Here is a 12,605-nt window from a genome sequence, read left to right as displayed (position 1 = left end):
GTCATAGTGAATCATGAGTCATGTTGACTACTAGAAAGATATACAAAATAGGTTGGCTAATTGTAAATAGAAAATGCCTTGTAATTTTCTATAAGTGAAAGAGTGTCAACTGCTAAGGAACTCATCATCAACGGATAAACATAAAGCTTCAACGGATGACTCAAGACACTTTCAACGGATAATCCATTAGAGACTCAATGGATAAATTAAAGGGAGTATCAACGGATAATTCTAAAGTCTCAACGGCTAACAGAATCAAAAAGCAGTTAAAAGCGAATTGACAGTCACATGGGTTGATTTTCTACAAAAGGAATGTGACAACCTAGCTATTTGCAGGTTTTTGAGAACAAAGAAACATTTCCATTTCCATGCTTAACTGAAGATATTCAAAGGTGCTGGATAGAGAAATGAAGCAACATGTGAATAGACCTAGATTCTTTTTTTTACTGTTTGTCTTATTCATATGTAACTTGGTAGTATATAAACCTAGTGTAGCGTTTATCAATGGATCGAACGAGTGAACAGTAGGAATTGAACATAGGAATAGTAAAAGCTACATCTGGTAAGAATTCTCGTTATTCATCTTTGTAAAACACTTGTAAGAAGTTGTGTGTATTCTTACATCATAGAGTTCTCGAATATATATATATATATATCTGGTGGAAAGTTCAATCCACCAGAAATTTTTTAAATTATCTTGTTTAATTACTTTGTGTTTGAATATTTAAAATCTTTTAATCCGTACTACTGCATATTCATTCACAGTTATATATATTTAAAAGAGATTTTAAATTTCCAAAAGAAATCAGAATTCCATTCAACCCCCCTTCTATAATTATGTTGTTAGATTGTTAGGTAATAACACTACTCATCCGCCTTTGGTCTGGCTCTAAATCCTCTACAATGTCTTCATTTCTTTCTTGGCCTCTCAACAGTGGCTGGCGCCTCTCCTTTTGGAAGGTAAATGGCAAAACAGTCTTTTACGCTTCATCAATAATGTAGAATCTAAAATGATTCCTCTATTTCCTTTAGCCAGAATCTTGCCTTGATTGTGTCATCTGTTATTTGGAACTCTCAGAGCTTAAGCGACTAAAAGATCCTGAAAGAATTTCCCACCACATTGTTTTCTAGGGGTGGTGGTTGGGGATAATAGTCTAAAATCTGTTTAGGTAGATCCATGAATTTGCCTCATATGAGTACCTTCCTGGTTTCCCCTTTCTTGTTTGAATTATATTTTCTCAGTATGAAAGGTTTTATCCTTCTCCCCATTATTTGGGTTATCCTATATGTTTAAATCCTCATTTTCCACTTCCTTATGCTCTGGGTTCCTTCTATCTTGACGGTGACCTCCCTGATTATCATATTCAGGGTTTTCCCTAAATCTTATTCCTCACGGTGGCATAATTCTTGGAAAATTTAAAAACCTTTTTATATTGGTTTTACCTACTTTGCTTAAGTTTTTCTCTAAAATAGTCCTTACATGGTCGGAAAATTTGAATTCCCAGTTTCTATATGTATCATGGCACTCTTAAGTGTTAACAATGCAAATAACACTATGAACAAACTTGCGATCTTATCACGAAAGAACTGGTCTGAACTGAAAGAAACAAATATATACATAACCATTTGTTTGAGATTATAACAACTAAACACATGAAAGAAAATTACATCATTTGATCTGATCTATCTTACAAGTACTACTACAGATAGTCATCTAGTCAATCTATATTAATCATTCATAACTTAGGCTAATCCTCCAAAAGTAGTGTTGAATGAAAATCCTCATCTGATCATTTTGACTCTGCACACTACACTGGATCAAGGAATGCGGGCACAAACGACATTCCTAACCTGCTCCATCAATGACGTGATGAAATCTAGGATGGTCTCAGGTAGAGCTGGATCAATCTGACCCTCAAGATGACATCTAGCTGTAATTCGGGTGGTAGCCTCAATCCTATCCATGCTATAGACTAAGTCTACCGGAAGTACCTTGCCCTTGCTCCTTGGTGCAGTAAGTCGATCCAATAACTCACTTCTAACATTATGGGCCTCACACAGGCCGCCCAAAGTCATTTGATAATCGGCGATAAGAGACGCCTGAACGGTTGCATCTAGACATGGCAAAATGGGTCTTGATTCGAAGAACCGAACCAAAATCTATGGACCCGAGATCCGAATTATATAATCCGATAATTATCTGAAAACCAAACTAAACCGATCCGAAAAATAATCGAACCAAAAATTTAACCGAAAATGATCTGAAATACTAGATCCAATTATAAATTGGAACCGAACAAAATCGATTATATAATATTCGAACTGAATATGATCCGAAATAAGCAAAATTCATACTTCAATGTATCTTATATTCGTGATAATATAATAAATTAATTATAAACTAATGTACAAGTACATTGTATTATATTAAAAGTACTGCATTTAATAGAAAGATTATTTTTTAAGTCTTAAAACATGAAAAAATATGTTAGGAGAAATTGATGATATCAAACAGAAACTATCAGATTCATCAACAGATGATGATTACAAGCATCAACGGATGACGATATCGACGAATGTTGGTATTCGACGGATGATGATGTCAATGGATGATGAGATCAGTATTTGCCACATCAGTTGATCTTTGAAGAGGAAAAGGAAACATGAATTTCAAGGCGGTGGATGACTTTATCTCATAAGCAATTATATAGGTTTCCTTGTTATTAATAGAATATGATTCCTTATACATTGGTAGTTGTGCTCTATAAAAGCATAGTTTAGGTTCATGCTATATGCATTGCGACATTGTTATATCTTTCGCATAACCTAGCAGCTCTCAAGGATATTAGTTCATCCTTTCGAGAGAGTACTTATGCAATAAGTTTTTATAAGATTTATATAAAAACTATTTGATTATGTTGAAGTTTTGTCTAGTTGATCGAATTAAATTTATTCACCCCATGTAATGACTGGGAAATTACGCTTGTATTATATCGTAATAAAGATAAATTATATGTTATTATGTCATTTATGTGTACTTAAGTATAAAACCCTAACCGCTATGTGCTACGAGAGTTCCGTATTGTCAGGATATTTTTCGGGTATTTATCGGATATTTAATCTAATATTAAAAGCTTATGTATCAAAAGTTATAGGACCTGAACTGTGTTTTAATAGCTGATATTTCAAGTAAAATAATTGGCCTTATTTTTCCTAGAATGGCTTGTACCATTACGTTATTCTGAACATCTAGATGTTTTATAAATTTTCTTGTTTCGCGAAAAATGACTTTTTCGGGCCCCATTGGGTGTTAAAACCCCCACAAAAATCGCATTTTTATATTTATAAAATAATAGGACTTTCAAATATACAATTTCTTTTCATTTTTTAGTTATTCACAATTTTTGGAAATTTTTGGCATATATATTGTATATATTAAATATTTAAAAATTAGAAACTAAGACTCAAAAATAATAAAATTAGGGGCTAATTAATTTTAAAAGATGTACAATTAGGGCCTTAATTTTAATTAAGAGTAATATTTTGCCTACCATAAATAGCCTAATTTTTATTTAATTATTTATAATTAATAATTAAAAATCAGAAAAATCAGATAATTCTAGTAATTTCGAGTCAGGATTTTTAGGTCGGGTCGAAGAATCAAACCGTGATTTTAAGCTGATTTCCGCATCAAATCGAGTGATTCTAGTACTCAAATCAAAGGTTTTGATCTGTTATTTCAATTTTTGATATTAATTTCAAGTTTTAAGTCGTATATTTTGATTTTCGATTTCTAGGTTTTATGTTCGAATTGGGTCTTTTTGATTTTAGGGTTATTAGGATGATTTGATGATTGATATAGCTTCATATGATGATTTGCAGTCGATTCATGGTATTTAATTGAACGAACGATTCCTGGATATATGAATTCGATGTTTAGGGTTTATTTTCAATTTTAATTTATACGTTTTTTATTTTGAGAAAGCTGAGTTATATAGGGTGTTAGGGCTTTGATTCTGTGTTGAACAAACTTTAATTTGAGCTATGAAAAATCAAAGTTTCATGTACAGATGAAGAAAAACGATTGTTGGTCGGAGTTGTAATCGATTTTACCGGAGAAATTGATTCAGGGATGTTTTTGGTTTGTTTTGGCCGGAGATAAACTGTTGTAGTTGATTAGAATTAAAACCTTGTAAGAAACACACCAAACGGTGTTGTTTTTGCCTTGAATTAGGCCTGCCAGAATCTGCTCTGGTGGCCGGATTCTGGGCAAAATCCGGCGTGTTCTTCACGACCCGGATTTTGACCCGTTTGACCCGATTAGTTGGCTCGTGTTTGATCTGTTTTGTCAGAGATTTTGGTTTTGACAAATGTTTCTCGCAATTTATTTTATTTTTATTTTTATTATTTATAAAAATCAATTTTATTTTTTTTATAAATTGATTAATAATTATTTAAATAATTGATTTATATTATAAATAATTCTGAAATATTTTCTAAAATTGGAAATTATTTATTTCTCTAATTATAAAATTTGAAATTATTTATTTCTCTAATTTAATTAATTGATTTATTATTTGTTGACTGATGATCACATCTCATTGATCATAGGGATAGTGATACTAAAAGAAAAACACAGGCAGATGTATATGTACATGGTTCTGGACATACCCAATGTGAGATTCTACATTTATGTTGTGTCAAAAATAATTCTCACAGTGATAATGATATAATGGTCCTTAGACCTGAAGTCATTATATTTCTATACGAGAATTAATATACATTGATTACATTAAAAGTTATCCTTGACCGGGTAATGATAAAAGTGGACATTGGGTATATTATGAATCGTACGAGAAATATGAAAGATCTAGATGGGATTTAACCCTCCTATTTTAGGAGTGATATTATTGGTCTCTTGTGTGAGTTAGACTATGAAATGCGTGGCCATGCTCAAATTTTGATTTGATATGATAGTCTACTCATTGATCAAGGAAACTTGGATTAAACATTGATGAGGATGACACATTATATGCCTCTAGTTTAATCTATAATATTTGGTTAAAGGGTTTATATTACATTGTACATTATTCACGAAAGGTTTAATCGATCACCGATTCAATTATTATTACTTGAGTAGCAATGATGTATTACTAGATGTTTCTCATTGTTTACAAATTTAAATTAGATTTAAAATTTGTTGCCAACGTAATAATAACATATAGGGTCACACACAAAGAATGCTTGAAGGATTTAATTTAAATTGGATTTAAATTATATTAAAGTAATTCAAATTATTTATAATATTAATTAAGTATGACTTAATTAATTAGATAAATATTGATATTCGAATTTACTAATATTAATTATAAAATTCATTTGTTTAATAATTAAGTGTGACTTAATTATTATACAAATAAGAATTTCAAATTAATAATAACTCATAATTAGTTAAGAGTTATAATTCTTTTTCTACTCTACATATAATATCTCTTGTATTGCTGATTTGGTAAGCAAGACTTTTACTAAAACCCTAGCCACCAAGAGAGAAGATGGAGAGTTCAATAAAAAACGAGTTTGTGCTAGTACACATCCAATCCTTGAGTTCAAGCATTCGTGTGGATATCGATGGAGCGTAGATCGCGAAAGCGGGATGCGTGGTGATTGAACAAGCTTTGGATCTCCATTAGTCAACCAATTTGTAAAGCTTCTTAAGGTAAACAATCTGATCTACGAATTAAATATATTTTTTTCGCATGGATCATGCGGTGGGTTTCGAAAACTCTGATTTTTCACGTTTTAATTACTGTTTCTGTAGCGTTTATGTGCTCGAAACCCAACAATGGCATCAGAGCTACTTGTGAAAAGTGTTTAATTCGTTTATGTGTTTACTGGTTTTATGATGATAACATGTATACAATATTCCATGACTGTTATGTATGAAATTTTATATATTTTACATGTTGTTATGTTTATATATACGTATGTATATATATGTTTTGAATATATAATATTCATGAGAGTTGTATAATCATATGATGATTATATAATCTGTATATATACTGATATATAAATGTTTTTTGTTTGTTCTTATTATAAGACTCGTAAGGCGTTTGACGTCTTTTAGGCCCTGTAATCTGCGATTTAATGTTATCAGATTTAATTTCAAATTTTCTGATTTTTTTTTAATATTTGGTTTTCATGATTAAATCATGATGGGTATGATATGTTAAAATCTGATTATGTGTTTTAAGATGTTCTTTTATGTTAATTGAGCGTGGTGGATGGTTATGGCTTGTGACCTTAGGTTAATGGTTTTGGTTTTTCAAATACGGCTTGCATATCGTTTAATCATGTAATTATTAAATCTCGAATGTAACTCGAGTTTTTCTTGTAAGTTCATTAGATTAGTTTTCATATTTAATTCTTGTAATGTACATGAAGACATGTACATTTGAAGATCAAAGATAATCCCACATGGAGGTCATCCAAGGAAGCAATACAAGAAAGAAGACATGTAATAGTTAGCCTGTATTTATTTTTCACCTTAGACTGACCTAAATCTTTGTCATTAGCTTGATAAGGATCACATAGGATGAAGTCATAACCAACCACGTTTATTTATTGCACTTTACATATATATGCACATATGATGAATGTATGTGTAGAGTAGTTTATTAAGATGCATGCTTAATTAGATTAATGATGTATGTATTAGATATGACACCCATGCAATGCTTGCTAAACAAGAAAAAATCTGTAACGACTCAAGTTTTTAAAATGAACAAACAATTATGGGATTCTCGTGTTTATGAAACACGAAATAAAATATAAATTTTCTTTATTTCTGACATGGGGCGATTTGGTCAAAAACGAGTTCACTGAACTTGTAAGGTTGTGGGTTTTAAGTGAGACCGTTGTGACTCCCTCACTGCCTGGAAATCAAACCATTGACGAATTGATTTGATGTATTTTATTCAAGGAAAAAATTAGGAATCTTTTTATGATGGGATCATGATCATTTTAAAATTAATAAAACCCTAAAGTTAATATTAAGTTGATCAGATGCCTTCCAATGAGTCCAATGCGTTAACCTCTAGATCGAAAAGGAGTGGGTTCGCCAAAGCGAAGTACTCCTATCTATCGTGGGAGATGTGTTGAAGTATATTGATATTTTTTTACTATTGGGTTTGACTTAACTAAGTTACCACAATAGGATTGTGAACTTAGAGGCATAGAGTTTGGCAAGATTTATTAGATAAATATGAACAAATGTTGTTCCACCAAGCTATCCAAGTGTTATATAGTTGATATAATTGACAAATGTTGTCTACCTAAATAATCATGTTTTTGGACAACAGCCAAAGCTAACCTAACGCATGGTGAAATATGTATCTTGGCTCACTAGAATGGATATAGAAGATATTCTTTCCGAATTAATATATAGGGCTATTGATTTGATAAAAATAGTGGGAGATATATATTGTGAATATATATATATATTAATATTCACTTGAACATAATTTAATTATCATTTGTAGACTAAGTCATTTTTATGCACTTTAATATTGTAGATATCAAATGACAAATAACTTATCTATGTAATAGTCCTTGAGAAGGACAAGCTGACATGAAATAATTTCCTCAATTGACATGGGAACTTGAGGATTGTCCTCAGGTTCAAGGATGTCACTCAAACCTCTCCCTTATTTCTTCTAGCTGAGAATGAAACATGCGCTAAACAAAATGCTTACCGGAAGAAAATTGATTATGCAACTAATGTTTCATGTCTCATGCTTTTAATTATGAGTGCTGAGCTTTAAAAGCAACAAGAGTATAATGATAATTTATCAAGTTCTCAATCTCGCCTTATGGGCAAAATTAGGTATCGAGTTTGTAAAACGTGAAGCGTTTGTAATATTTTTAGCCTCTGACAAGCTTGGACCAAAATTAGATAGATGAAATTTTGTGGGATACCCAAGTGAGACTAGGGTATAATTTTTATAATCATTCCGAGAACAAGGTGTTTGTTGCTTGGGCTGCTGTATTTCTTGAGGGAGAACTAAATTCTAAGAAAATCAGTGGGAGGATAATACATCTCGATGAAGATCGAGAACCACATGATAACATTGAACTAGAGTTGGAATAAGATAAGGATATACATTAGAATGTTGAAAGTAATCATGTTCAGGAAACACAGATTATTTGTAGATCTAGTAGGATTCACCATGAGTCCGGGAGAAATTATGGATTTCTTTTGACTCAAGATGGTGATGTGATGCTTACGGATAATGATAAGCCTCTCACCTACCAAGATGCTATGAATCGTCCAGACTCCGAGAGATGGCCAGAGGCCATAGAATCCGAGATGGAATCCATGTATCAAAATAAAGTATTGACTTTAGTTGATCCACTCAAAGGGGTAAACTTATAGGGTGCAAGTGGGTTTTCAAGAAGAAAACTGACATGGATGGTAAAGTACAGACCTATAAGGTGCGACTAGTGGCAAAAGGTTTCAAACAAATTCATGGTATAGACTATGATGAGACTTTTTCACCAGTTGCTATGGTCAAGTCCATTAGGATTTTGTTAGCAATAGTTGCTTACTTTGACTATGAGATTTGGCAAATGGATGTCAAAACTGCTTTCTTATATGGGATCCTTGAAGATGATGTATATATGATACAACCTGAGGGTTTTGTTGATATAAAGTTTGATAAGATAGTTTGTAAGTTGCTTTTATCTATTTATAGATTGATGTGGCGCCCCAAAACCCGGGGTCAGGAGTCTCAGAAGCCACGCCATCTAAACTCACACAACTCACACTACAATATGTAAATACTCACGCTTCACGACCCCACACTTATCACACACACACTTACAGGTTATTGTCTTGAAAACGAACCATCATTACTAGAGAAATTTTATTACAACCCAAATATAATTAGTCTTACTGGGGAGTGACCTTTAGGTAAGGTTAGTCCGCCGGCCAAATATACGGTTCTTATTTCTTATCTTACATAAACCATACTTTTAAATAAGCCGAACTATAAACAACTGAAAACTAATCCAGCTTATTCTGACTACCTGAGGTACAACACCAAATAATCTACGGAACAGATGGCCATTTCCTACCCGTTTCCTGGCTGTGGTTCTCATGGAAGGCATCTTGATTCACTGTTGTGTTGTGTCAATTTAAGAAAATAAGTGTGAGCTATAATGCTCAGCATAATAATGTACAGTATGAAAATGACTGTATAATAACATCATATATTATATATATGTTTTATTTGAAAATAGATTTCTTGGTGTCCTACACCTTCTTACGAAAATAATACTTTAAGGGGTTTTATAACCTGCGAATACCTTAATAGTAATCCCAACACCTAGGCTTGGGTTACAGTATTGCATATCAATTCCAATTGGAAGAGTTTGGACATCTCACTGGAGCCACCGCATACGATGATCAGTCGTACTACGAAAGTAACCTTCTTTACTAGTAAAAGGACGAAACCGTCATCTCTTCGGTATCACCCTGGCCGCATTCGGGCTACGTGTCCCATTTTCGGGTATGCACATACTTCACAAGTTCCTGAGTACACAGAGTACCTTCGCCTGCGGTACCTTTGGTAGCCCATCTAGCACACATAGTACTAGAGTCTACCCCTCCATTGTCCTTTCAAAAGAATTCTATCAATCTCGAGAATTCGAACCACATCGAAGTTCCCCAAGCGTTTTGCTTGTTGATAGAAATAGTTTATCTCTTTAAAATATAAGTGTATATATATGTATATACGTACTTCCGAGAATTTCGGAGGAAGTACTAAGGATGTGAGTTGACCGTTGTCAACATATAATTAATAAGGGGAAAAGTTTCTTCTCGAAACTATATTTAATATAAAAATAAGTTGGGATAATATTCACCGACGATCTGAAATTATTCGAATTATACTTCTAAATCAGAAAGTATATCAGGATCTATGATCTTTAAATCAATAACAATCCTTTAATAAATAATAATTAATTAAATCATAGTCTATAAATAATTAAATGATAATTGATATTAATCATACCTCGAATGAGTTTACTCTCTAAAAGATTTATTTAAATAATATTCCTCAACTAGTTTGTGTTTACATAATTAATAATCTATAATGATTAATCGGGTTTGAATAAATAAACGTTGAAGTATACTACTCCTATAATAAAGGAATACGTATATAATATTTACTATCCGAATCAATAAAATATAGTTGAGGGAATATGCTCGTTGGGAAATCGTTTTAAAAGTTTGAGGTGTTTTAATGTTTCGTAAATGGACGATGAGTCCCTTTAAAATGTACTATTATGGACTTATATCCACCCTATAATATCTCCTGAATGATTCCCGGGTTTTTTCTTAAATTCCGACCGACTCTTGGTCTTATATAATACGTCACGCCTTAAAGCGAAATAACATTTCACGATATATACTTATCGTACAACATCGCTATATTATGCAAAAATTCAACAACTACGTATCATGGAAAACATGGTATTTAAGCGATGATAGTAAAACAATAATTTCACAACACAATGGTAAAAATGTATTTGGGTTTGTAAACTTGCCTGAGTATCTCGAGGTGGAGGATGCTCTAGGTTCCGCTCCGAAATCTATAACCATAAACATATTTCATTTCGTTAGGTTCCGTCCTAACTTACGGTAACTCGTACTAATGTGCTACTTATTATACACCCTCTAAACTCATATTACCCTTAACATTTCTTTTAAGTCATAATCACTTTATGGTCACTTCATTTTCCTAAGTATCTTGAGTTCATTCTCATTATCGTTGTCGGCTCCGCTTAAAGATTCTTACGGTTTCTACTCGCGCGGTCTCGGCTCTGACATTTTTATAAAATTGAGAAATAATTATTTTCACTTGAAATATTTATGACAGTTAGGAAACTCGATATGTTACTCTCTGTAAAAATTTCATGATTTATGAATACATTTAAGTCTATCCTTTATATTTTCAAAGTTCGTAATTCGTATCAGTTTTTGTCGCGTAAATCACTTTTACTAAAACGACCATAACTTTTGATCCCTAAATCGGAATCAAGCGATTCAAGCGCCTAAACGATCCTTATAACATTGTATACCTTAAAAAAAGGTTATTTTTCAAGAATATACATTTTAAAACTTCGGGACCTTCTGCAGAAACTTAAAGTTACGGTTTGTTGGTTTTAACGAAGTTACATTTACGATCGGGGTTTTGTTTACGCCTTAACTATCAACACAACCACCAACAATCATCATATCATCATTAACACACAAAATCCTCTTAAGAACATCATGTTCTTAAGGCAACAACAACCAACCTTAAGTCTACTTAACTTAATCATCAAGATTTCATCAATAACACTTAGTAAGCTAGGTTTACTAACACCCACTAAATGGATCTTAAACATGAATCTTAAATAAAGTTAGGCCAAAGATTTTTACCTTTCTTGAAAGATTGAGATGTGTTCTTGAGGATGGTGGAGGCTTGGAAGTTCTTGGTATGATTTTTAGAACCTAAAACCACCATTGAAATCAAGAAACCAAAGAGAGGTTACTATTCACACTATTCACTAGGGAGTTTCTTAAATTTATTCCACCCATCAAACCTTGATAAAAAGAGATGAAAGATTTTTCTTACCTTAGTTTAGTTGCTAGGAGGCTTGGGAATTAATTGTGTGATTTTACAAGAACTAGAGCTTGGAGTTTTGAATTCCAATTCCCCTTTTTTCTTCAAAATAGCCGAATGGGAGCTTTGTGTGGGGTGGGGTATTTATAGCACTTGGTTACTTCTCTTGGATGATTTATAGGTTGCTTCTTGGAAGGTGACTTGATATCTTTGTAACTTGATCTTTATTCTTCCTAGGATAGCATTAGGTTCATTCCTTGTCTCCAATCCATGGACATATCTTTGTAGCTTGCTAGCTTACAAGCTAAACTACAAGGTTAGCTCCTTAGTACACTATTTGCTAGCTAGCTTGGTCATCCTAGGGTTAGCTCACTATTTAATGAAGTAACCATGGTTACTTCCTTACCATGGTTTAGTTAGTGCGTTACATTTAATTAATCGTTTACGCGTTCGCTCAATTACTTAAACGTTCTCCGTAATACTTACCCGTAAGTGGTTCGCAATGAAATTCCTTTCGCATTTATTCCTTATATTTTTATTTATCCTACTTGAATATAAATCCGTAGGATTTTAATCTCGTAATTATATTATGATTCCCTTAATTCTCGATAAGTCGTAAATACGGTCATTTTTCAAAGTTCATTTTCTTCGAAAACTAATAGCGTTTAGATACACTAATTTGGTACGTAAAGTCGTAATATCGATTCCGAAACTCATTTTCTCATGCACTATATAGTGTGGGCTCAAAAGTTTTTCCCGTCTGTCAGGGTTACTATTCATTAAACGTTTTACAAGGTCTCAAAAATTCGAGTTATTACAGTCTTCCCCTCTAACAAGGATTTCGTCCCGGAATCAATTATAAATAAGTAGGGATATCTATTCCTCATTGTGTCTTCAAGTTCCCAAGTTGATTCCTCAATATTTTGATTTTTCCAC

Source organism: Apium graveolens, chromosome 11, assembly GCF_009905375.1.
Source record: "Apium graveolens cultivar Ventura chromosome 11, ASM990537v1, whole genome shotgun sequence".
Lineage (NCBI taxonomy): Eukaryota > Viridiplantae > Streptophyta > Magnoliopsida > Apiales > Apiaceae > Apium > Apium graveolens.
The sequence above is the reverse complement of the archived record's forward strand: the minus strand, read 5'-3'. Positions refer to the sequence as shown.